This window comes from Saimiri boliviensis, chromosome 3 (genome assembly GCF_048565385.1).
Source record: "Saimiri boliviensis isolate mSaiBol1 chromosome 3, mSaiBol1.pri, whole genome shotgun sequence".
Lineage (NCBI taxonomy): Eukaryota > Metazoa > Chordata > Mammalia > Primates > Cebidae > Saimiri > Saimiri boliviensis.
The window spans coordinates 171512317-171539432 of record NC_133451.1 but is presented as its reverse complement, the minus strand read 5'-3'; the positions used below and the strand labels follow the sequence as shown (position 1 = coordinate 171539432).

Below are 27116 nucleotides of genomic sequence, written 5' to 3'. Positions count from 1 at the left end.
TGGTATATCTTTTTCTGATACGTGGCAAACACTTAGCTGATTTTAGGGAACTAAGTGTTAGTTCCTATTAGAAGTGTACCATCTGAATTCCAACTACCATCAGAAGTCGAACAGGAGGAGTGAATGCAGAACTTAGCTAGGGCATTTAACTATAAAGTTTAGTAGGGAAATATTACTGTGGTTCTTGTGCCTCAATTTAAGTGGTTTTCCTTCTGGGATCCAAATCACGGCATAGTTTTCGAGTTGCTTAGAAGGCTATTTTGTAGAGTTTGTTGTATGTTTTAATAGGCTTATTAACATAAAACAGTTATGAATTATGACAGTTTCGTTGCAACTTAGTATGAAACATATCAAGATGATTATCCTTGACTTTAGTAACGTGTTCATGGGAACACACATTGTGAATCTGACAAATTGTAAGTTTCCTGTTGATAGATAATACAAGAAAATTTATGCAAATGTTTGCATTTATCTATTTGACATATATAAAATTTACACTTGAAGACTGGTCTTTCGCAAAAATAACATTACATATATGGTAGGGAAAATAAATAATTTGTATTTTAAACTTTATTAAGTGGTAAGTTTTGGTTTTACAAATAGTGAGTTCTTTTGTCTTTCTGTTCAAACTATCACAATTTAGCCAGTGGGAGCTCATTTAAATGACTGTCATATCCTGTTAATAAATTACATACAATTTGAAAAATCTTATTTTTTTTTCCTGAAAAAAAAGTGATATGTTATATAACTACTATGTACCTTTCCTGAGCCAGCTATAGAAACAGACATGCATCTAATCAACCTTCAATTCTTCTTAGCAGAAACGAATGTTAGTCATTATAATCTTAGCCATAGTAATTATTTGAAATTTGAAATTGTGAAGTGACTTTGTTTTGGGTAAATTAATAGAATAGTGGTTAAAAAAATAAACTTTGAAATCAAAAGTCATTTTGATATGTTTATGGCTACTCTACAGCACTACTTCATAATGGACTTAAGCATATATACATACTTAAATATATATACCTACTTATCTACATATCTAGGGATTTTTCTACACATTTTTCTCATTTAATGTAATTGTTATAACTAAAATAAAATTAGAATTCATATATAGATTTTTAAAGGTGAAATAAAGTGTTTGTAATAATTTGGAGAACAACTATTTCTATCAAATCTGAAAGCTACAGAAAATATAATATACATATTTTTAAGTATACAATACAGATATTTTCAGTTTTTATCAGCATTGTGCTGCAATAAGAGATTTCAATTAAATTATTTGCCTTCGAGTATACAGTATAGATGTTTTCAGTTTTATTTTTATCAGCATTGTGCTACCATAAGAGATTTCAATTTAATTATTTGCCTTCAGGAGTTATCAGACTTTCAAAATAGTAGCATATATAACTGTATTTATAGTAATAGAAAATAATATATTTATTCTAGATCTTACCCAAAAGGCTGAGAAGTGATCCAAATAATATATTTGAATTACAATGTTATTATTTGCCATATAGTATGTTTAAAGTAAAATAATATGTCTTAAAAATCATAGGCTAAAATTATGAAATAGTATTAAACACTTACAATACAGAAAAATCTTACTATTTTAGTTTTTAGTCATATGAAGATTAAAGTTTCTGTAATTATATACGTAAGTATAGAGCACACGGTGATAGTCTGAGATGCAGGCTTATTTCTTATAAATTATCCTCTAGGTATCTAGGAATTAGGTCTAGCCAATCTGAACACAGTGCCTATTGCCTGAGAAGTGGCCCTGATTTACCTTTGAACACAGTAGGAAAGACATTTAGATTTAAAACGTATTTCAAAATGAATGAGAAAACTATGTAAATAATCATAACTTTCTGAGATTATACTGTTTATTTTTTGCTGTTTACTTTTTCTGAGCCAAATCATACATGGTTTATTTATATGAACATCTACAAAAACATACACATATAGGTACATTAATGTTACTGTGCCTATATGTGTAAATTTTATTTAACTGTCAGCTTTATAGAATCATTTTCTAAGAAGTATTGTTAGGTCAGTGTAGACTTTTAATTATCATAGTACTAATAATCATTCTAAAGATTAGAAGTTTACCTCGGAATTTCAGAAAATATGTGTAACTTAACATCAAAGTACTTGTAATGTAATTGTAATTATATTGTTTATCTAAGATAATATTATACATCAATAATTAAACCAAGTTTAAAGGTTTAATTAGAGCAAGATCTTTGGTCCACATGGCTTCAAAATTATCTGATTTTTTTGAGCCACTTATGGAAGACAGTGGTATTTTTAAATATAATATAGAGGTTCAAGATCCATCTTTATATTTACATAGCCTAAAATTTTAGCTTAAGTAATTCAAATGAAATGATTTACAGTAGTAAGGATAAGAAATATAGACATTAAATGTTGCATGCAATTCAGCTTTTAGGCAAAATGCAAATAATTTCTTGAAAAGATATATTACACTGTTAAACAATTTTCCCTCTGGGAATGCATAGTCACCACAGAGATAAAACAACATTAAGTTATCTTTAAACTAATGAAATAAAACAAACTTACACTAAATGCCATAAAATAATTTACTTTGCAAAATTGTTTATTTATAAATGCTTGTGAAGTAAATTTTGTTCAAAGGGTAACTTTTAAAAGTTGTTAGTCTTCAGTTATAACTGATTTCTATTCCATATTTTTGAATTAAGTGCAACAATTTTCTGATTCTTAATTGTCCAACTTTAAAATATGCCTTTTGCCAAAAGACAAACACAAGTACATCCCATTTTTCTTTTTCTTTTTTTATTATATTTTAAGTTCTAGGATACACGTGCAGAACATGCAGGTTTGTTATATAGGTATATACATGCCATGGTGGTTTGCAGCATCCATCCCCCGTCATCTATATTAGGTATTTCTCCTAATGTTAGCCCTACCCAATCCCTCCACCTCTTGCTATCCCTCTCTTAGTCCCCCCATCCCCTGACAAGCCCTGGTGTGTGATGTTCCCCTTCCTGTGTCCATGTGTTTTCATCATTCATCACTCAATTATGAGTGAGAACATGCGGTGTTTGTTTTTCTGTTCTTGTATCAGTTTGCTGAGAATGATGGTTTGCAACTTTGTGTATGTCCCTGCAAAGCATATGAACTCATCCTTTTTTTATGGCTGTATATAGGCAATACCTTTCAGGACATAGGCATAGGCAAGGACTTCATGATTAAAACATCAAAAGCAATGGTAACAAAAGCCAAAATCGACAAATGTGATCTAATTACACTTAAGAGCTTTTGCACAGCAAAAGAAACTATCATTAAATAACAACAAACAGAATGGAAAAAAAAATTGCAATCTATCCATCTGACAAAAGTTTAATAACCAGAATCTACCAAGAACTTAAACAAATTCACAAGAAAAAAACAAACAATTTCATCAAAAAGTGGGCAAAGGATATGAACAGACATTTCTCAAAGAAGACATTTATGCAGCCAACAAACATATTAAAAAAAAATCATCGTCACTGGTCATTAGAGAAATGCAAATCAAAACCTCAGTGAGATTCCATCTCGTGACAGTTAGAATGGCAATCACTAAAAAATCAGGAGACAACAGATGCTATAGAGAATGTGGAGAAATAGGAGCACTTTTACACTGTTGGTGGGAGTGTAAATTAGTTCCACCATTGTGGAAGACAGTGTGGTGATTCCTCAAGGACCTAGAAATAGAAATATCATTTGACCCAGTAATCCGATTACTTAGTATATATTCAAAGGATTATAAAACATTCAGCTGTAAAGATACAAGCACACATGTTTATTGCAGCACTGTTCACAATAGCAAAGACTTGGAACCAACTCAAATGCTCATCAGTAACAGACAATAAAGAAAACGTGGCACATATACAGCCTGGAGTACCTCCTATTTTTCTTTATGAGTTTGGGTGCATGTGTCTGTGTGTGTTGGTTATGTTTTATTTGTTGACTTTGCCCTAGTTGATTAGTGACTGCTGATCTGCTTTGAATTAGAATAATTTTATTATTTAATTGTGAATAAATTTGGTTCTATCTCATGAATTCTGAGGATGTTTGAGAAATGTAATATTTCCTTTGCATTTCTGCTTTTAAGAACTTTAAAACATTATTACACTGGAAAATGTTTTAATTTAGATACATTTTGAATTAATATTAAGATTGAAGTCATTGTTATCCAACTATACTTACATTAATTTAATTAGGAGAGGAACATGTTTTCAGTGTTTCTTAGTACACTGTTATTAGTTAACTTAAAATAGGTCTTAAAAATACTAAGAGCTCAGATATACAATAATCCAATTTATAAGTAACCCCTCAAAGTGCATTTTTTAGATGAGTTGTATATCAAGATAGGTTTAACAGCATATAACAGAACCTTACCACACCCCTAAGTAACACAGAATTATATAAAACAGAAGTTTATTTTTCTCTTAAACAAAAAAAGAACCAGAAGTTTTGTCACCTCAGTCTGGAATAATGACTCTACAAAGTCATCAATGTATCAGGTGCCTTCCAGATCCTTTCCCTCCAGGGTTTTGTTCTTAGTCTTTGTGCTGGTTAATACTGAGTGTCAACTTGATTGGTTTGAAGGATGCAAAGTATTTTCCTGGGTGTGTCTGTGAGGGCCCTGCCAAAGAAATTAACATTTGAGTCAGTGAACTGGGAGAGGCTGACCTACCCACAATCTGGTGGGCCAGCTGATCTAATCAGCTACCAGCATGGATAGAATAAACAGGCAGAAGAAAGTGGAATGAGGAGACTTGCTGACTCTTCTGGACTTTATCTTTCTCCCTTGCTGGATGCTTCCTGCCCTCGAACATCAGATTCCAAGTTCTTCAGGTTTTGGATTCTTGGACTTACACCAGTGATTTGTCAGGGGCTCTTTGGCCTGTGGCTACAGACTGAAGACTGTACTGTGTCGGCTTCCATCTTTTCAAGGTTTTGGAACTTGGACTGGCTTCCTTGCTCCTTAGCTTGCAGACGGCCTATTGTAAGACTTCAACTTGTGATTGTATGAGTCAATTCTCCTAATAAACTCCTTTTCATGTATACATCTATCCTATTAATTCTGTCCCTTTAGAGAAACCAGACTCATACAGTCTTCTTTCTCTATATGGCTGCTATAGCACTGGTCATCATATATGTGTCCTAAAAAAGCAGTATGAAAGAAATGGGAAAAATAAGTTGTAGCTTCCATGGTTAAGAGTATAAGTTGAGAATATCATGATTAACCTAAGTTGCCAGTATTGTTCAGTATTTGAGTATGTTGTCTTCTCTACTTTAGGAGAGACTGACAGATTCAATCTTGTGCAGGATTGCCAATCTTTCAGCTAAAAACAGGGATATTGTGATTAAAGTAGATAAATAAACAATCATACTATTAACTAGTCATCTCTACCTCCTTCTGTGAAATGACGCCTCAAGGAATTAAGGAGGAAAATCAGAATTCTCTTCTTTCAGATTCATTTTTTAAAAACCTGCCACACTACCATATTACTCAGGTGTGTTTAAGATAAATAAAAGTATCATTCCCTGCCTTTTATATTATTTCCTGAAAGTTCCTCTAATAAAAGTTTTAAAATTAGCTTCCAGCTACATGAAAATATTTAACACTTGCTGTTATGCTTTTCCAATAAAATAGATTCAGTTACTCTCAAAGATGCTAACATTCAGACTTCAGTGACCTGTTTAGCTTGATTTTATAAGTTTTTATTTTGCTTATAAATATATAATATATATGTATTATAATTACTTCATTATATTACAAAAAGAATAATAGTACAATGAATTATCACAAAAAATTAGATATTATGGTATCCCCTTTAGGTTGGAGGAGAAAACATGAAGATGACAAATATATTTTTGGTAGTGCTGAGTTCAAAGTGTTGATAATACATTTATTTGGAAATGTTCTCTAGGTATAGAACAAATATTTGAAGTAGAAAATAGAGGCTCAAAACAAATGAGATTTTTGAAAAGCAGATAACTGCTCTCAATGATTCTAAATCTCTTGATCTCTACAAATTACATATTGGGATACTAAAAGTATTTGCAGTTGAGTCTAAAACACTTTTGAGAAATAGACAAGAAGTTAATAAACTGGAAGTACCCTAAGTTTACACGAAGTGAATGAAGTTGAGACTCCATGAAAATGTGAAAAACATTTTACAAAACGATCTAACCCAAGGAAGTTTATCAAGCACAATGAATAGATTTTGCATCTTTAAAGTAATAAGTGATTGTCAATAGGTACAATAATAATAATCATAAGAATAATTATTTTTTATATGACTGCAGGAGATTTGAAACACTAGCATAAGTGAAATTGAAGCTATTTGATGACACAAACCAAGAGAGAAACATACCGACTCTATTAAACACTATTAGGTAAAATAGCAGTTGACTAAGCCACCTTTGAAAAAGTATGTCTTAATAGTCATTAAACAGTTGTGGGCTGAATGGGAGCAACATACCTCTATGTGGGTTCATTCGCCCTTTCTTGGGCTACAACTTTTGTTTTTCCTGTGACAAATTCCTATTCATCTTTTGGAAGAATTCAAGCATCAGCTCCTCTGTGAAGGATTATCTAATCCTCTACTTAGAGGAACATCTTTAACATACACACATCACCATGCATATGTCTCTTTTGCAGTACTTGCCCACCTTGCTTGGGATGTTCATTTATTTTGACCACATGCATACTTATAGTCCCATAGATCTAAAAATATAGAGGACAGGAATTTTGTCTACTTTAATCAGTAGCTTGAAAAACTACTTTGGTCCTATGCTAATGAAGAAGTAAAGTAAGGAAGAAATAGAAATATTTTAGATAAAATTTTAAACATTTTGAAAATTATTAATATGTCATGATAAAAGGAAACATTACCAGTTTAAAGTCACATATGCTTGGTCACAAAATGCACGATAACTGAATGGGAAATGTGTTTTTTATTAATGAATAATGATTGTGAGTAACGGAGGTATTTTAATTGATTTTAATTTAAATAAGGATTGATTATGTGGTAGATACTACAATTCTACCAGTATTTCAGAAACATAAAAATACTGTTTAGAATAAAGAATTCAAAAAACACAGTACTTTGACCTGGTCAGATCACATCTCACTTTTTAATATTTTGTTTGATTTTTCTGAATTTTTATTACATTTATTTAGTGTAACAATGAAAAGTTATAAGGATGTAAACAGTGAAAATATTTTTTTGAATCATAGTCATCTATCTGTCTTAGTTTCCATTCCTCTCAAACTCTTTCCTGAGTTTCCTATTTCTGATAAGAAAACACAATTCTGAATTATCCCCTTCTCCCATTTTACATAAAAGCGCATATATAGGCAATATTTATATTTTGCTTGTTTTCCATTAAAATATACTTTAAAATATATCCAATTTGAAACAAAGTTTTTTAAAATAATTTTTAGTGCTGCAGAATTTTCTGTTGGATAGATGGATTGAATTTTATTCAGTCCTCTATAGATAAACACTTTAGTTGTTCCCAATTGTAATTGTAAGTGATACTTCAGTGAAAATACAGTAAACATTTTGTTTCACATGAAGTTGCATAGTCACATAGGATATTCTTTTTTTTTTTTTTTTTTTTTTTTTTTTTTTGAGATGGAGTTTCGCTCTTGTTACCCAGGCTGGAGTGCAATGGTGCGATCTCAGCTCACCGCAACCTCCGCCTCCTGGGTTCAGGCAATTCTCCTGCCTCAGCCTCCTGAGTAGCTGGGATTACAGGCATGTGCCACCATGCCCAGCTAATTTTTTGTATTTTTAGTAGAGACGGGGTTTCACCATGTTGACCAGGATGGTCTCGATCTCTTGACCTCATGATCCACCCGCCTCAGCCTCCCAAAGTGCTGGGATTACAGGCTTGAGCCACCGCGCCCGGCCAGGATATTCTTAGATGTAAAGTTTATGTCTTACGGTGTATGGGAGATCATTTATAATTTTAACATATACCATCAAATTTTAGTATCTCATAATTCAAGTATAATTCTGGTGCAATGTACATATCTTTGTATATTTTTCTATTAGATTATTAAATTTTTAAAATATAACTCAGTCCTCGTGGAGACTGCCAAAAATTGCCAATGCCAACTATATTTCAAGTCGTCATAATGGGATATTGGGAGAAGTTGTTAATTAGCAATAATCACCCCTGGAAAAACCCAATACTGCCACTGTACAAAGCTGGATTGTTAATCTTTTTTATTATTCACTGAAGTCTTGTAGCTTGTTATCAAGAGTAATGCCTTTTTATGTTGTAAGTTGCCAACACTTTTTGTGTTTTGCTTATCTTTTGGCTTCATGGTATTTTTTTTGGTCAGCCAAAAAAATTAAACTAATTTTTTGTTGATGTGGTCTATTATTTCAACCTTTTTATTTCTACTTTGAGATTTTGTCATAGTTTTAAAACAAATCTTTCTCTAATTGAGAAAAAAGCTTTCTTGTCTTTTTCTAGCATTTTTGTTTCATTGTTTATTGTTAGAATTGTGATCTATTTGTAATTAGTACTGTCTAGTTTGAATTATTTACCAGACGCTTTTTTCCAGGTTATTAGCTTTTTATTCCTGCAATATTTAGTTTATTTATAGTTGTATTATCATTGCTTTCAAATGTCACTGCTAGTAGAGGCAATTAGGACTTACTAGATAATCCAAATGATTCCTTATATATTCTTGTCTGCTTTGCAATTTGGCTGGGACCATCTATGTTCTTGTGTCTAACGGGCAGTAACCAACAGTAGTGGGTCTCTCTTTTGCATGGGAGGTAATTGAAACCTGGTGTGCCACACTCATTCCATTTTTCTTCCTTCATGTTGACTCCACGGTCACATGTTACAGAAGATTTAATTACACAGTGGCAAAGTCATTATCAACCTAGGTACCTGAGTAAGCATGCCTAACAAAACCTCATCAGTCCATACTAGCCATGTTACAGGAATATGAGATAAACCACTGAAATTTGGAGGTTAATAACAGCAATGTATCCTTTCCTAGCTTGAACACTAAGCCGTATTTATCTTATACTAAAAGCCCACGTGTATTTAAACATATTTCTTAATTTTTATTCCCATTAGTGTGCGTGTGTGTGTGTGTGTGTGTGTGTGTGTGTAGATATATACCAAGATTGCCAAAAAGGCCCCTTCCCGTTCTTCTTCAGAGATTAACAGACAAGCATCTCACAGGCCTAGATAGCTTAAAGTAAGAGTATGCCAATTACACAGAATTCTAGAGTTTCATGTTTTTGGCTTTTTTTTTTTTTCCTACAAAGATGACTACCATTTAGGGAAATAGATTTTTGAAACAATTTAGTATTTAACAATTTCTTTTTACATACAGCGAAGTTTTTCAAAAGAATTACTTGGCCACACTGATGGTACTAGCACTCAAAAGACATATATTATCTCTAGTTAAAATGATGCATTTGGAGTTTAAGACCATCACCATTAATATAAATCTGAAATATCTTAGACATGCATATTTATATTAAATTGCTTTAAATAGATCTAGACTTAAAATTATAATTAAGGCTATAATCTTAGTTTTACATTTATGCCAAAAATGTATTAGTAATTTAAAACAAAGTGGATGTCTTCTAATACATTGCTAAAGTAGTTTTTAACTTTGTTGTTGTTGTGGGAAACATTCAAAATTGAATAAAAATTAGGTCAATCTATGTAGAATAGAAATAAAATCTTTAAAAAAAAAAGACTGCACATTATTTCTTAGAGTTCACAGATTCTACTGAGTGCATAAAACAATCTGCCTCAATTTTTCTTCTTATAAAGTGGAGATAGTAGGGCCGGGCGCAGTGGCTCACTCCTGTAATCCCAGCACTTTAGGAGGCCGAGGCAGATGGATCACAAGTTGAAGAGATCGAGACCATCCTGGTCGACATGGTGAAACCCTGTCTCTACTAAAAATACAAAAAATTAGCTGGGCATGGTGGCACGTGCCTGTAATCCTAGCTACTCAGGAGGCTGAGGCAGGAGAATTGCCTGAACCCAGGAGGCAGAGGTTGCGGTGAGCCGAGATTGCGCCATTGTACTCCAGCCTGGTAACAAGAGTCAAACTCCGTCTCAAAATAAAATAAAATAAAATAAAATAAAATAAAATAAAATAAAATAAAATAAAAGTAGAGATAGTAATAAAGATTTTGAGAAATCTATGTTACAACAAATAGTCTTAGAATTAACATTATAGTTACCTCAAAAATTATGACTAAATTAAAATAGCTAAAGCCTTTGGAAGAATCTCTTGGATACATATGCCAATAATTATTAATAACATTATTAACATTAAAAATGCTGACAAACAGTGTTCATGGACTAATACATATTTTTAGGATAATCATCAACTTAGTATGAAAATGTATATGTCTTTAGTTGTAATAAATGTTCATTATGTTTTAAAAGATATACTTGGAAGGTTTGAAAGGTTTAAAAATATCAAATCTCTTTTTCTTAAATCTCTAAGATTTCCTCGTTGTATTCTACGGAGGCTGAAAAAAAATTGAGGAACAGCATTTAGCATATACATTCAGTCACTGCACCGTTCGGATAGCTGTTTTTTTACCATTGCTATTTTCTGTTAACATGGATTCCACCCAAAACAAAACAAGGGTCTGACCATTTTCCTAAACTTTTGACCATTATATTAGGGAGAAAGGGAAGAGTAAGAATAGAATAAATTTTAGCAAGGTTGGACTGAATTGGAGATGATAAAGAATGTTTAACGCCTTGTCCAAGGACTGGTAGTTGAGAATCATGGTATAAAACTAATATTAAAGTGGCTGTATGTTGTTTTTATGTTAATTTCTAAATTCTATTAGTGGTGACTGCTTTATAATAGACGAAATACTCTATGTGTCTTTCTAAAATTAATTTTTAAAACCATGGTTAACAGTAATACATTATTGATTGAGAAATAAATCACGTTCCGCCTCATCCATGTCTTTGTCTTGCCTCTTTAAGTGGATACTGCTTCTTATTCCAACATTTGGTCACCGGCAACATTTTTAGGTTGACTTGATTTACAACATCTTCTGTAATTATATAATTTCTGTATTCTAGACAACCTTTATAAGATTTATTTCATGCCCACCTGTACTCTTAACTTATTCTGGAAAGTAGCTGGCATGAATTTATTTTCTCTATTCTCATTTGATAATTTTTCAGGTACATCAACCGCTTGCCAGCATTTTATTAAGGTATGTCCACGCTACGGTTTTTTTTTTTCCCCCTCTTTTGATTTTCATGAATTTGATGGCTTTTCTGCAACATTTTTTATGAATATATTTTACTCTAAAAGCATTGTAACTATAGTTCATGAGAAGAAAATGCAAAGAGTTAAATATTTATAAATTTGAACGTTGCTTCTATTGACTTTGTAAATGATTATATTTGATAACCTTGACTTGATTTCTTAGGTACCTTTGCTTACAATACTTCATGTATTTTATATATCATATATTATATTTATATAAGACTGCATAGAATATGTGGATCATGTATAATTTACATGTAAATATAACACAATAAAGAATATGTGCATTATACACATTTCAAATATGCACATATGATATTCATGAGAGAGTAACTGTCTCTGCCTCAGGTGTCAAATTTTATAAATAAAAACTAATGATGCCGGGCTCTATAACATATTTACCAGGGATTACAGGCATGAGCCACCATGCTTTACTATATATTCTAACTTTAAGATAATTCTTCTCTGTTTTCAAATTTTGTGTCTGAAAATAACTAGAAATCGTTGATACACTAGATTCTATTTCTTGCAGTTTATATGTAAGAGTTATGAGTTTTGTTAGTTAAAACCAATTCAAGCAGACTTTATTCTGTTGCAGTTATCATTAGGCAATTTAATTTTGTCTCTCCACTAAGATGTTTGTTTGCCCTTCTACTTCCTTAAACATTTTCCCATTTTTCTCTCAGTAATTTAATCTATCAACTGATGTGTTGCAGTATTGGCAGTTCTACTTTATTTTCCAATTTTCTGGTACATGTTTTGAATGAAATGTCTTCCTAGTTAGGGAAACATTCTGTATATATATCTGACTTTCTCAGAATCTCTTTAAAGATATAGCAGGTAGTGTGAAAACTGACATTTTTAATAAAATGTTTCCTTTATGTAACCATTTGTGAGTAGTTAAAAAGAGTCTAAAAGCCACTTCAAAGTAGTGGATGTATAGTACCTGTTCGGCTGGCACTGTTTCTGTGGGCTTCTGTCTTGTAAGCTGCAGAGAATTTGACTCTTTATTAATTTTCTTGTAACATAGTAACTCAGATAATATAGAAGTATTTATTGATAATGGATCCAAATTAATGTAAATGAATTTGCTAGGAATAAGACAAGTTTGCTAGGAACTAGATGAAGTTTCCTGACTAGAAAGGGAAAAGTTAAAATGACCTCAGAGGTTATGGCTTTCTAAGTCTGAAGTGGCCCGAATTCATTCATTATTCTTATGTCTTGACCATATGTTGTTGAGATTTGTTACAGGTCTGGCTTCAAAGGACAGCTTTTTAACACTTGTTTATATTCCCTAAGGGAGTCTTAGAGATCACAATCTTTGAAAATAATTCAGTAAAACATTTATTAATAAAATAGATGACTCCCAAAAATGATGACTTAGAAATTAGTAGTTTCTAAATGAAACTTGTAACAAAGATGGCATTAAAACTAATATCTAAATTATGTTTTGATTAATTTTGGCCATTGTGTCCTTTAAATTTGTATTTGTTTGCCATTTTCACTGAATTTATGTTTCTTTTAAGACAAAATCTCAATGATTTTTTTCTTCTAAATTTATGGTCATATATTTCATTCCTGACTTTGTCCAGTTTTTCTGTCTTCTCTATCCTTTTATCTGACTCTCTCTGTCTGTCTCTCTCTCTCTCTCTCTCTCTCTCTATATATATATATATATATATATATATGTATATATATATTACTATATATGTGTATATATATATGTATATATATTTACTTAAACAAATTCTAATAAGCTGTTTCTTCTTTGTGCATTTTAAAATGACAAAATTTGTATTTATTATTTTTGTTTTTGGTTCTTCAATATTTCCCTATTTTCAGCTTTTGAATTATGTAACTTTCATTTCTAGAAAGTTTTAAGTTTAACTTACTCTTTTGTTAAGTTTTCAGAAGATTAGTACAAGGCTTACTTGTTTTCATTTTTGTTAAAAAATAAGGACATTAAAGGTAAATTAAAGGCATTCAAAGGCTTATATGGAAATATTCCTTTTCATTGGTTTATGGGTAGATTATAATTTCACTTTGAATTACCTGTTTGACAAAAAGACTATCTAAAAGCGGGTTTCCTAATTTCAAAGAAGTTATGATTTTTAATCATTTTTATTATTTGTATTTAATTTAATTGGCTTCTAAAACATAGGCTTTTAAATGTCTAACTTTAAGAATCTTAAGCACTTTGTAGTCAATGATATGAACAACTTTCTGCAAATGTTCAAAATGTATGCTTGATTTTATGTCTGAATTTAAGAGCATTACTGTTGTTTTCCTTCACCATTTTTTGCTATTACTTGAATTGCCTTTTGTTTTTAAATTCTGCAAAATTAAGTATATATAATTTAAAGCTTTACAGAAATCATTGAAATTCTGGTATTCCCATGCAATATACAGAATATATTTTCTACTAATAGAATTTTCCTGTTTCAAGAATCCTTAATAATCACTTAACAATCAATCTCTCAATCACTATATATGTGTACATATTTGTGCGTTGTTAGTGACAGTATTTTTATTTTTATGCTATACCTGAAACACCCTAAGGGTTTAATAACAACACTAAAACTGTTGTTATTGTTTCTGTTCTTCAAATTGTCTTTTTTTCCCCTGTCCATTCTTTGGAGTTGAGGCCTATTTAGATTGGTGTTCTGTTCTCTCTGTTGGATTGGCAGACTTCAGTGTGATTTTTGGTTTTGTTTTCCTGCTTGTTAGGGAGCCCTAGGTACAACAGTGGCAGCTGCTATGGCCTTCAGTGCCTCAAACTAGTGGCATGGCCTTAGCCAATTTCTTGGTCCCATTTCTGAGTACTGAGAATAAGTCATTTTCCCATCCTTCATGTTTAATAGTAGTCTTAGAGACGGAGAAAAGTTAGTAAAACCCTGAGCAACTTCTTGGTTTCTGGTGGCAAGGATTACTGAGCATTGCCACCCTGACAGACGAGTCCAAGGATCTTCACAGATCAAGGAAACACCACATTTAAATCTTTGTCCACAGGTTTTTTTATATTTAATGTCTAATCTAAAAATAAGAATGTACAACAATGGGCCTCTGCTCTGTCTTCTTCAGGATCTGTCTCAGCAGGGAATAGATTAGGTAAGCTTTTTGTTTGATTGGACATTAGGTGGTAAAAACATAACTTTTTATCTAACCTAAATCTCCATTTCTCCTATGAATATTTCCAATGAAATAATTTAAAATATGACCGGTAAAGCCCAATACATTTCCATTATATGTTAATTTGGATTAAAAAAATCTTTATCACAGCCATGTTTTAAGTTACCTATTGTTCATACAATTATTTCTGAAAATTTTAACATTTTTTTTTGTGTTTTCTTCTGAGAGAGGACAGGTCATAACGATATCCCTGCTTTTTCTGAGCTATTTTTATTGGTGTTTTTAAGACATGTATCTACTTTTTTTTTTTTTCTACCAGTGATATTTATATAGAGTGGGAAAAAAGTAGGATCTATGAAAATGATATTTGCTTGTTGAGTAATGTAAGAAAAGTAATAGATCAGCATGGTAGTACTCCACTGGTATGTCACTCTAGAAAACTGAATATTGGGATAAATATATTTACTCTTCTTTTCTAATTTGAAGTTACTTTAATTATGTCTAAGACAATAGAATATACAGATTAAACTCTTTATTGAGCACTAAATTATACCTGGTTTGTAATTCAAGATTATAAAATTGATACTATTTTTGTAGCCAATGTTATTAACTTTGAGAGGAATTTAGTAAGAATATCCGTTTAATAATGTTAGTGTTGGAACAAAGTGAAAATAGTTTTTGCTATCATACTCTATCCATTTATAAAGAAAACTTGAAGTATTTATGGATCCCATAAATATTTTTAATTTTATTTATTTATCTTTAATAATGAAATGATTTTATATAAAATATTCTTAAAAATACAATGCACTTTGTATTATAATTTATAACTTTTTAAAATAACACTAGATTACTTAGTTTTCTATTTCTAGATTCCCTCTACTTTCTGCCTGTTCACAATAACCTAGCAGTTCTGACCTAAACATTTGAAGACTGTCTTCTTGAATAATGAATGCAATTTAAATTAGGTGCTAAATATTTTGATGTTTTACAGGGCTACATTTCTCAGTATTCCACTGTCAGTTACATATTAGAACTAGATTTCCAGTTTTATTTCTGTATACTTTTTTTACTGAACTGCTTTAGCAAGTACACATATCTTATTATTTTTTTTTTTTTATTTTTATTTTTTGATTTGGTAGATGCAGTCTTGCTCCATCACCAGGCTGAAGTGCGGTGGCATTATCTCTGCTCACCAAAACCTCCACCTCTCAGGTTCAAGTGATTCTCCTGCCTCAGCCTCCGGAGTAGCTGGGATTATAGGCATGCACCAGCACGCCCAGCTAATTTTTCGTATTTTAGTAGAGACGGGATTTCATCACGTTTGCCAGGATGATCTTGATCTCGTGACTTCGTGATCCACCCGCCTCAGCCTCCCAGAGTGCTGGGATTACAGGCATGAGCCACAGCGACCAGCTGCAAGTGCACATATCTTAAGTGCGCATTCCAATAGGTATTTATGAAATATAACTCTTTATAATCAAGGTACAGGAAACTGCCTGAACTCAGAAGTCTTCCTCACGTCTCCTTTGTCTTAGACATTGTTTTTGATTTTGTTGACCATTTTGAGAAGTACTTGGTCAGATATTTTGTAGCATGTCTGTCGTGTGGGATTTTTCTGAGGTTTTTCTCATAATTAGCCTAAGGTCATAGGTTTTGTGGTGATGATCCCAGAGGTAAGTTGTCATTCTCATCATATCACATCATGGACACATACAATTAAAAAAAAAAAAGAAAAAAATTGGCCGGGCGAAGTGACTCACGCCTGTAATCCCAGCACCTTGGGAAGCCGAGGCAGGTGGACCACAAGGTTAAGAGATGGAGAACATCCTGGCTAACATGGTGAAATCCCATCTCTACTAAAAGCTCAAAAATTAGCCGGGCATGGTGGCGGGTGCCTGTAGTAACAGCTACTTGGGAGACCGAGGCAAAACTATTGCTTGAACCTGGGAGGCAGAGGTTGCAGTGAGCCAAGATCGTGCCATTGCACTCCAGCCTGGATGACAGAGTGAGACTCCGTCTCAAAATAAATAAATAAATAAATAAATAAATAAATAAATAAATAAAATTACTATTGATGCTAATCTAATCTGATGTAACATTTGTCAGGTTTCTTCACTGTAAAGTTATCTTTTTTCCTCCTAATAACATGATATTATTAGGAAAGAGTACGCATGATCCACAACGAAAGAGTGGCAAGTTAGACTCTACCATCTTGAGGGCAGAATATGCATAAAAATTATTCTGGGCTGGTGGCCGTGGCTCACCCCTGTAACCCCAGCACTTTGGGAGGCAGAGGTGAGTGGATCACCAGGTCAGGAGTTCAAGACCCAACTGGCCAATTTGGTGAAAAATAGTCTCTACTAAATATACAAAAGTTAGCCAGGCATGGTGGCACTTACCTGTAGTCCCAGCTACTTGGGAGGCTGAGGCAGAAGAATCGCTTGAACCTGGGAGGTAGAGGTTGCAGTGAGCCGAGATCGTGCCATTGCAACTCCAGCCTGGGCAACAAAAAACATAAATAAATAATAAAAAAAGGAAAAAGAAAAAAAAATATTTTGAATTCTTCTGTGCAGAAAAGTCGTCTCTTCTCTCCCTTTTATTTATTAACTCGATCAATTAGTTGTATCATTATAAAGTCATAGATATTTTATACTTCGGGTTATAATTTAATTTAATTTTATTTATTTGTTGCTAAAATTGTTTCAGCTTTTTATCATTGAGAACACTTTCAGTTGGCTCCTATGTTGCTCTTAGAAAATCCAATCACGAGCCAGGCGCGGTGGCTCAAGCCTGTAATCCCAGCACCTTGGGAGGCTGAGGCAGGTGGATCACAAGGTCGAGAGATCGAGACCATCCTGGTCAAGATGGTGAAACCCCGTCTCTACTAAAAATACAAAAAATTAGCTGGGCATGGTGGCGCGTGCCTACAATCCCAGCTACTCAGGAGGCTGAGGCAGGAGAATTGCCTGAACCCAGGAGGCGGAGGCTGCGATGAGCAGAGATCGTGCCATTGCACTCCAGCCTGGGTAACAAGAGCGAAACTCTGTCTCAAAAAAAAAAAAAAAAAAAAAAAAAAAAAAAAAAAAAAAAAAAAAAAAAATTAGCGCTTTTTAACTTTCTGACACAGCAAGATGCTCCAGGTTCATATTGCACATTTTTTTTGCCTGAGAATCAGTCATGTCTTCAAAAAGCACTTGATCTTTCTATTGGTGAATGGAGTTAGAAACCAAGATATGGGCACTAAGTGTCCTTGTTGCTATGGGCATGTTATTACTTCTAGGCTCTCTTAGCTGACTGAAAAAGGGAATATACAAATGCATACTCACCCATGTATGCAACATAGAGTCATGAATATTTCTATAAGTAGTCATCTGTATTAGTTTCTTTGGGCTGTAATTAACAAAGTACTAGAATCTACATGTCTTAAAAAGACAGAAATGAATTGTTTCACAGTTCTAGAAGTCTGAATTCAAGGTGCCAGCACAGCCATGCTCCCCCTCTAACCTACAGGGGAAAATTCCTTCTTACCTTTTCCTAGCTTCTGGTGTTCAGACAGAAGCTTGCTGGACATTTTCATCGTTCTCTCACTTGCAGCAACATCACTTCAATCTCTTCCTCTGTGGCCACATGGACTTTTCCCCTTGTGCCTCTTTTTCTGTATCTGTTTCTTCTTAAAAAGACACCTTTCATATGAAATTAAGGACCCATTCTACTACATTATGGCTTCATCCAAACTAATAAACTTATTAAACAATGACCCTTTTACTTTTTATTTTCTTCGTCTTTGAGACAGAGTCTTGTTCTGTCAATCAGGCCAGAGTGCAATGGTGTGATCTCAGCTCATTGCAACCTCTGCTTGCTGAGTTCAAGTGATTATCCTATCTCAGCCTCTGAATAGCTGGGATTACAGTCACCCACCACCACACCCAGCTAATTTTTTTGTATTTTTAGTAGAGACAGGGCTTCTCCAGGTTGGCCAGGCTGGTCTAAAACTCCTGACCTAAGGTCATCCACCTGCCTCAGCCTCCCAAAGTGCTGGGATTACAGGCATGAGCCACCATGCCCGGCACAATGACCCTTTTTCTAAATCAGGTCACATTCAGAGGTACTGGGGCTTAGGACTTCAGCAGAGTTTAAGGAGACAAAATTCAACCCATAACACCATCTATATCTACATTAAGCTAAACGTGAGTTCATACTGATGCTTCCAACTCTAATTCATTACCATATGTTTACTTGCTTATCTGCTACCTTCCAATTCAAGGGTTAGAAAATTTTCTCCTTCTATCTACCTCCGTTTACTTTATTCAGCCCCTGTACGCGTGTCGTTGAGTTTTAAGAGTTCTTTTTGTTTTGGGTAGAAATCCTCTGTATGCTTTAGATAGAAATCAGATACTGCAATTAGGTTTTCCCAGTTTGTAGCTTTTAACTCTCTTAACAGTGTTTTGAAGAGCAGAAAATTTTAATTTTAATAAAGTCTAATTTGTAAAGCATTTTTCTTAATGGATGGTGATTTCAGTGTTACATGTAAAAACATCATCAAATCCCATGTTATATAAATTTCATACAGATGGGGTTGCTTGATCAATTAACACTTAAATTTATTCATATACTTTAATTGTCATTTTACATTTTGTTTTCTATATATATTATATATTTGTGTATATATTTCCACCTCTTCTTTATTGATTTATTTTAGAATAAGAGACTAATTTCTAGTGTTACATTTCAATTTCTTTAATCATTTTTCACTAGTTTTATTTCTTTGATGATTTTCTAAGTCTAACATATAAATCTTAACCAACCAGAATCTGTCTCAGCTATACACTAACTTAATTACAGTGAGATATGAAAAAGCTATTCCCATATAACACTATTACATTTCCCTCTTTTTTAAGGTATTAATATGATACGTATTTTATCTAGGTTATGTATTCAGCAGCACATTTTTATAATTAATATTCATGTATTTTATGTACCTTAAATAAGAAAAGAATGGAGAGCAACTCTATATTATGTATTTTGACATATTGATTTTCTATTTGATATTTCACTCTTTCTTGTGTGTTTCAGTCATAACTGGGAGTCATTTTTGCAGCTTATGGTTGCCTTACTTCTGTGTGTCTCCTTTATGCTGGCATTGGAAAATACATCATAGTTCTGTATGTTATACACAACAGTATCATTATATACTTAGTTTTATGCAGTTGACTTTTAAGTCATCTGAGAGAAGAAAGGAGATAAAATATGCATTTACACTGTCACACTGTCTTTTATAATTGCATAATGATCTTCACTAATTATTTTTTCCTTTTTTATTTGGCTTTAAATTATTGTTTGGACTCACTTGCTACCAGTCTGAGAAAATTCCTTTTTTTTTAATTTGCCCTGAGAAACTTTCTTTGCTAGTTCCTGTAAATCAGTTCTACTCACTACAAGTTATTTTACATTTTGTTTTTCTTGTAATGTTATTTCACCTAGATTTTTGAAAGATAACTTTGCTGAATGTAGTATGTAGTTTCCTTGAATTTCAGACATTTTTTTTTTACTTGTTGAACATTTTGAATATGTGATTCTACTGTTCTCAAGCTACCATTATTTCTGGTGAGAAGTTAAACTGTTAATGTTGTTCGGGATTCTATGGAGGTAATCGTTTTTCTCTTGCTGCTTTCAAGATTCCTTCTTGTGTTTAACCATCAGCGTATTCACTATGGCATGTCTGTAGTTTTTTTGTGTGTGTTTATCCAACTTAGATAATGATAATCTTCTTTAATGAATAACCATTTTCATCAAATTTTGGAAGTTTTTTGACATTATTTGTTTAAAAAAAACTATTTCTTCCCCTTTGACCTTCCATTTGTATGCTGTTGCACTTAACAGTACCTAACATTTCCCTAAGACTATATTCATTTTCCCTCAATCTTTCTCTCTATTCTTTAAATTGCATAATAATTATTGATACAACTTTATGTTAGCTGTTTTTCCCATTTAAAGTCAATTGATGAACCTGTATAGTGAATTTTTAATTTTAGTTATTGTCTTACAACTTCAAAATTTCCATTTATGATTTTTAATTGGTGGCTTATTTAGTCTGTGTGATGGGAACCTGCTTTCCTGGTGTCCCTGATGCTTGTGGATCTTTGTTCATGTCTGGACATTGAAGAGTTAGATACTTAGTCTATTATTAATAGTCTGGGTTTGTGACTGTCCATCCTTCTTGAGAGGGCTATGCAAGAATTCCAAGGAGATTGCATGTTGCCACCTAAGCCTGTGATGACTGCAGCCTTAAAACTACTCTGGGGTGTCCTAAGCCTGGTAACACTGTGAGTCTTGCACTCCTAGATATGCAACCTTGGTGGAATTAATACAGATAAGTGATTATACCTTGATTACCAGGTAAAGTAGCACACTCTGTTCCCTCACTTTACCTCAAGAAGAAGGAATCTCTTTATGCTGGCCCACCTAAAGTTGGGAGAGGGGTAACATTGGACTCTCCTAGGGCTACAACAGCTGGCACTACTCTGGGTCACACCTCAAGCCCACTGCCTCCCAAACGAGCAAAATATTGAGGTTTACTCAAGTCTGTAGCCAGTATTGTTTGGCTGCAGCTGATGTTTATTTAAGGCCCAAGGCTACTTGATTCAGCAGGTGGTGAATCCTTCTGTCTGGGTTCATCTCACCAGAGCAGCAGATTTCCTACTAACCCAGGGTGGATCTAGAAATTCGATCCAGGAGCGAAGGCCTGGAACCAGGGTCTTCGGGAATTCCCTGGTGCTTTATCTTACGGTGGCAGAGCTGGTATCCAAGTTACAAGACAGAGTATTCTATACACTTTGCTCTGCTTCCCCGAAGCAGTTTTCCCCACTCTGCATTTCCTGGAGTTTGGGAAAGGATGATGCAAGCACGTCCACAGCCGCCACAGCTAGTATTACACTGGGATGCATCCCAAGCCCACCGCTTTTGAGACCAGAACATCACCAGAGCATGCCTAAGACTGCAAGTTCTGTGGCCTGACTGCCACTCACATTTATTTGGGTTCTTAGGCTGTTTTAATCAACTGTTAGTGAAACTGGCTGAAATTTGAGTTCCTCTGTCTAGGGCAAAGGATAGCCCTCACACCCAGGGTTCCCTCCATGAGCACCAAATATACGTCCTGGTATTGTTTATGTTCCACTGCGACAGGGGAGCACCGAATTCTAATACAAAGTCCCCCACTTACTTTTTTCTCCCTCCCACAAGCACACAGACTCTCTCTGTGCTGTACTGCCTGGCCTTGGGAAAGGGGTGGTATAGACAGTGTTAAGACTGCCCTTCTCACCCTCTTCAACGCCTCTTTCTTGTATTTATGTTAAAAGCAGAAACTGTGCTTACCTGTTTTTTTGTTTTGTTTTGTTTTGTTTTGTTTTGTTTCTGGTTCTTATGAAGGTGCTTTCTTTTGTGAATATTTGTTGAATTTGTTGTTCCTGTGGGGAGATGATCACTGAAAGGTTCTAATCAGCCATCTTTGTCATACATACTTTTAATTGTAGAATGTCTGTCTTTGAATAGCTGATCACAAAGAAATTGAGAGAAAATCATATTTTTTAAGGCATTGTATTCACACAAGACCCAGTTCTACCCTATATTTAAGTTCGATCCCACCCATGAGTTAGAAGGTACTGCTTACTTCTTTTCTTATGTCTGAGTGTATGTTCTGATAAGATAGAAATGCTGTTATTCTCAACCTGTATTCTTGAAATACTAAATGAGAAACAGTGTTCACTGATATAAGAAAAGCTATATCAGGCAGAAGTATTGTTTTCAATTAGCTTACAACATACCACTTAAGTAGAATATAACATATAAGTAATTGGTGAGCTTAAGGTATGTTAGTTAAGGGCACAAATAAATATGTTTGAATAAATGGAAATGATTTTATATGTAAGACAGATGTTTAGAATTTTTTTCTATATGATTTTTTATTTATATACTAATATTTGTGCTATATTTTATCAATGTACATAGATATAAAATATAATATACAAAAATCTCCTAGATTAAAAGGTGCAGTATGAATACATTAATACCCTATTGATGTGTAATACGCACATAACCCTTCACTGTGACTATCAATCTTTTACACTTTAATTTTACTCTGTGATACTCAACATATTCTAGTTCCTGTGAAGCCTTCAGGGTAAGGTTTATATTAGTTTGTAGCCCAGTGCTTTTCAAATTTGAGAGTGCACTGGATTTCCTGGGGGTATATGACAGCATATACAAAATCATTTTCAGAAATATTGGTTCAGTGGGTCTACAGCAAGGAGCAGGAGTCTATAATTTTAACAGGTAACTTTTGAGAAATGCTGAATTAGTTTTCAGATTCCTTCAGTTGCAAATATGCTTGGATAGAACTCATTTGAATTAAAGCAACAAATCTAAACTATTATTTTGTGAGAATAGAAAAAAATATAATGAATAAGATATTTCTTTGTTCTTCACGTATCATAGAATGCCATTATGCATTACTCCTGTCTGTATATCTATAGTCAGTTCCTTAGGGGACAGAGTTTATCTACCTTTAAACTTAGTTACTGCTGATTTTCCAGGTAACAATGAAATAAGATTTCTAAAACAGGAATTACAGGCTAAAATTTGTTCATTTAATTCACACTCAGAGTAAAAGTTTGCATATTCAATTTTCTGTATTTTTTCATTCTTGGTCAAATACATCAAAAGATATTCTTGTCTTTGTATTTTTTTTTGTTTTGGAAATTCAGTGTTAAAGCTAAAAAAATGGCTTTAACAATTTCTCTTGATATTTTCCATTCTCTTAATCCCATCCATTACTCCTCATTATGCCTTCTTGCAATATGTGAAAGTTCTTCATCTGTCTCTAATGTTTACACATGTCAAATACAGACGCATTATTCTAAATTGAAGTGAGAACCCTGGCAGCAGTAGCCATGAGAGTGAAGTAACAATGCAATAAATAGAGCCTAGCTAGCATATTAAAGGGTTTACAAACTGCTGCAGCAAAGATTAAAAGTCACTCTGACAAGAGCATTAGAAAGTCTTTGCCTGACCTTTAGTTAATGAGTGATCATGTTTCAGCACAAGCACTTTATGGCAGTAGCGAATATCTAGCAAATCATTATTATTTATCTCCCATGCTATTGTAAAGAATACAATCATAGCTATTTGCATTAATTCATATTTATGAAATTAGTCTAAAAACATATTGTATTACAAGTAAAAGAAAAATGTTCACTCCTGTCCATGTAACTCCTACTCTATCCTACCTTATTTAAAAATTTATAGATAAGCTAACATACCTGGAAACTCTCCTATACTCACTTTTTTATTTAAATATGTCAAAATGTGTGACTTGATATAGTAATATTCTTTTAATTTTAGCCCGTCTATGTTTGCTCAAAATGCAAACCCATAATGTAATCTTATGTATATTCATATTCCCATTCAAATATATGATGAAGTAGAGATTACATGATAAATAGGCTTAGCTAATAGGAAAATTTTTTCTTCAGTATTATGAAGGCTATTTCAAGTAATTTCTCAGAATTTCTTGGTCCCATAACTGCAAAATGGAAACTCAATTTAGTACCAGTCCCAAAAATTTGCTACCTGTTTTAAATAACAAAACTAAACTAAAACTTAATTTCCTATCCCCAAAAACGGAAAGTATGGATGATATTTTAAAAGAATGAAATATAGTGCCTTTTGGGGATCCATGGATTTTTCTTTCTTTCTTAGTAACAGAATTCCAATTATATCCAGCCAAGCAATGTCAAACTACAATATCAAAGAGATGTTAATGGCAGTAGTTACATGAGATTTTTTAAAGGCTCTTTAAAGAGCAGAGATTTTTAAGAATAAAACCTTTAGACATATCTAAAGGTTTTCCTATCTTATTTTATAGGCAATTAATAAAAATTTTTCAATTATTAATCTTTACTTACGATGTTTCCCCTAAAATCTCATGCCTTAGAGCAAGAGTCTTCTCCTTACTTTTGCTCTTTATCCATTCTGCTATCACCCGTACACATCTAGATGCTAATTATCTCATTACATTCTTATTTCTAATTCTTTATATTTGCACTAAGCTATTAAATTTATCTGCTTTCGTAATTTCTATTTTCTCTTCAAAATAATTTCTTAGCTTTTTTTTGTCATACACAAAGTTGAAACTAGCATTTAATGGCATCCTCCATTAGATTGTATGATAACTCTCCATATCTTCTTTTTGTCTTCTAATTTAAATAGGTGGTTCTTGTGATGAGAATGATTTATTTCAGATCTTCAGTTATACATGACTTGCATGAAGAAGTGTGCCTTCTCTCATCCTGTACTAAGATCCAAATAATGCGTGTTAATTATTTCAGTGTTCACTGTCATTATCTTCCATAGAACCTTTCATTAGCACTCTAATACACCATGGATTTTCCTTGTTCAAATGTTTATATATCATATTATATGTTGTATTATATCACACATACCTATTAATGGAAATGTTTATTTTGTATCAATCATATGCTATTTTTCATTATTAGGGAATTGAGCATGTTACTTACTGCCTCAAGTACCTCAAGGACAAAATATATAACCATTTCATACACGTCATAGCTCACATTCACAACACCCAAAGTATTTGTATTGGTCTGGTCACTGAGAAAGTTTATTTTATCTATTGAAATATATTTTCACCACAACTTTTAAGTCTTATTTAAGACAGTAACTCACAGCTTTCCTCTCCACCATAATATTAAATTAATAGTTATTATCACAAATTACTCCAATTAACCTTGGTGTTCTACTTGACTGGTGAACATAAGCCAACTGTTTTCGTCTATATTCTAGAGTCCCATGTTAACTAGGGAACATGCAGACACACACACACACACACACACACACACACACACACACACACACACACACACACGGGAAATTAAAATGCATAGTAATTTAAAAGTAAACATTTGAATAAACATTTTCCACTCCATTACTACCTTTTAACCTGCTCATAACCATTTATGAACTACATAATTAAAGTAAGCAAGACCAATTAAAAGCTTTTCATAAATTTTTCTAATTGAAGGTAGTATGGAGTCTTCATTTATTTCTTGGTCAGAAGTTATGCATATAACCTAAAACACAGCAGTTGTTAATTCCTCCCATACCATAAAAAAGTAGGACGGAAGGAAAAGTAGCAGAAATAAGTTAATATTTTGTTCTAGAACCTGAGTTACCCAGGATTCTCTTGATTCTTGAAATTTTTATTTCAATTATTTTAGTTACTATAGTGTATTAATAGTAAATTCTTTCTTATATTAAGTAGAATAGAATTTCTACTTAAGACAACTTAGAGGGTTCTAATTAATTTAACATCTGTAAAAGTTAAGGGCTTTGTTGCTTAAATATTATTTCACACTGCACGTGAAGTATTTAACTAATCATTCTTTCAGGTGCTAGAACAACAGCAGGACAATGGGAATGGTTTGTATAAGGTGTGGGTGAAAGAAGGGTTTACATTGTCTGTACAGAAATACAATCAATAACAAAGTTAGCTTTTTGTTATGCTAGTTTCTTTTAATATTTTTGTGCTGATAATTGTAATAATGTTACTAATTACAAATCATTTCCTGAAAGAAATAACTTTTGATAAGTCATCTAAGAAAACTGTGGCAGGTATTTGCTGTGTCTGTGTGTGTGTGTCTGTGTGTGTGTGTGTGTAATTAAACTTTTAATTAATCCATTGTGTTATTTATACTTTAGGAAAAGTCATATTCCATGTAACATCAATTTGGAGAACTCCCAATAATATGATAAGCTCCCAACACATCACACTTAGCTACATGAGTCTCCTTGGAGAATTAGTTCATAATAGGCAGAATTATATTCCTGCATTTAAACAGGAAATTGGATATAAACAACAATAACATAGGAACTGTAAATATGAAGAAGCAGAACTTTAATTACTTCAATTAAATCATCGTATGTGGATACCATCCTTGAACCTTGTAGAGTGCAATTTTTGGAAGTGTTTGGCATTTGTATTTATGTCCTTTAAAAAAAAATACATTAACGTGGCCGGGTGCGGTGGCTCATGCCTGTAATCCCAGCACTTTGGGAGGCCAAGGCAGATGGATCAGGAGGTCAAGAGATCAAGACTATCTTGGCCAACATGGTGAAACCTCATCTCTACTAAAAATACAAAAAAAAAAAAAACATTAATGTAATAATATATATTAACACTTTACCTTTTCCCATTTCCTCTACTGAAAGATTTTTTTTACTTTTAATTACATACATTTTTAAACTTCTAAAATTGTTTATTCATTTTATTTTTACTAGCATTTTTACTTACAACTTCAATAAAAATGTCCATCACTATTATTTGTCTTATTTCATGGTTATTATTATAGAATCAGGTTAAAAATAATCTACTAACAATTGTCTTGCTTTCCCTTCCCTAAGAAACTCATGCTATGGAGTGGGGATGGTAGGAGTTTATACATATAAATAATATATTTTCTTTACCATGTACAAACATATATTAAGATAAAAGTGTGTAGTTACCCGTAAAATGCAAATTTTATTAGTTTTCTCTTAAATTCTTACTGAGTCAGTACAATTCTAATATTGCAATATTTTA

At 32.9% G+C, this 27116-nt stretch overlaps 1 pseudogene; it reads right to left on the bottom strand.

Moving 5' to 3' along the window:
• Positions 1–8128: 8128 nt before the first annotated feature.
• On the bottom strand, positions 8129–8257 carry LOC120367826 (U4 spliceosomal RNA; annotated as a pseudogene).
• Positions 8258–27116: the final 18859 nt, after the last annotated feature.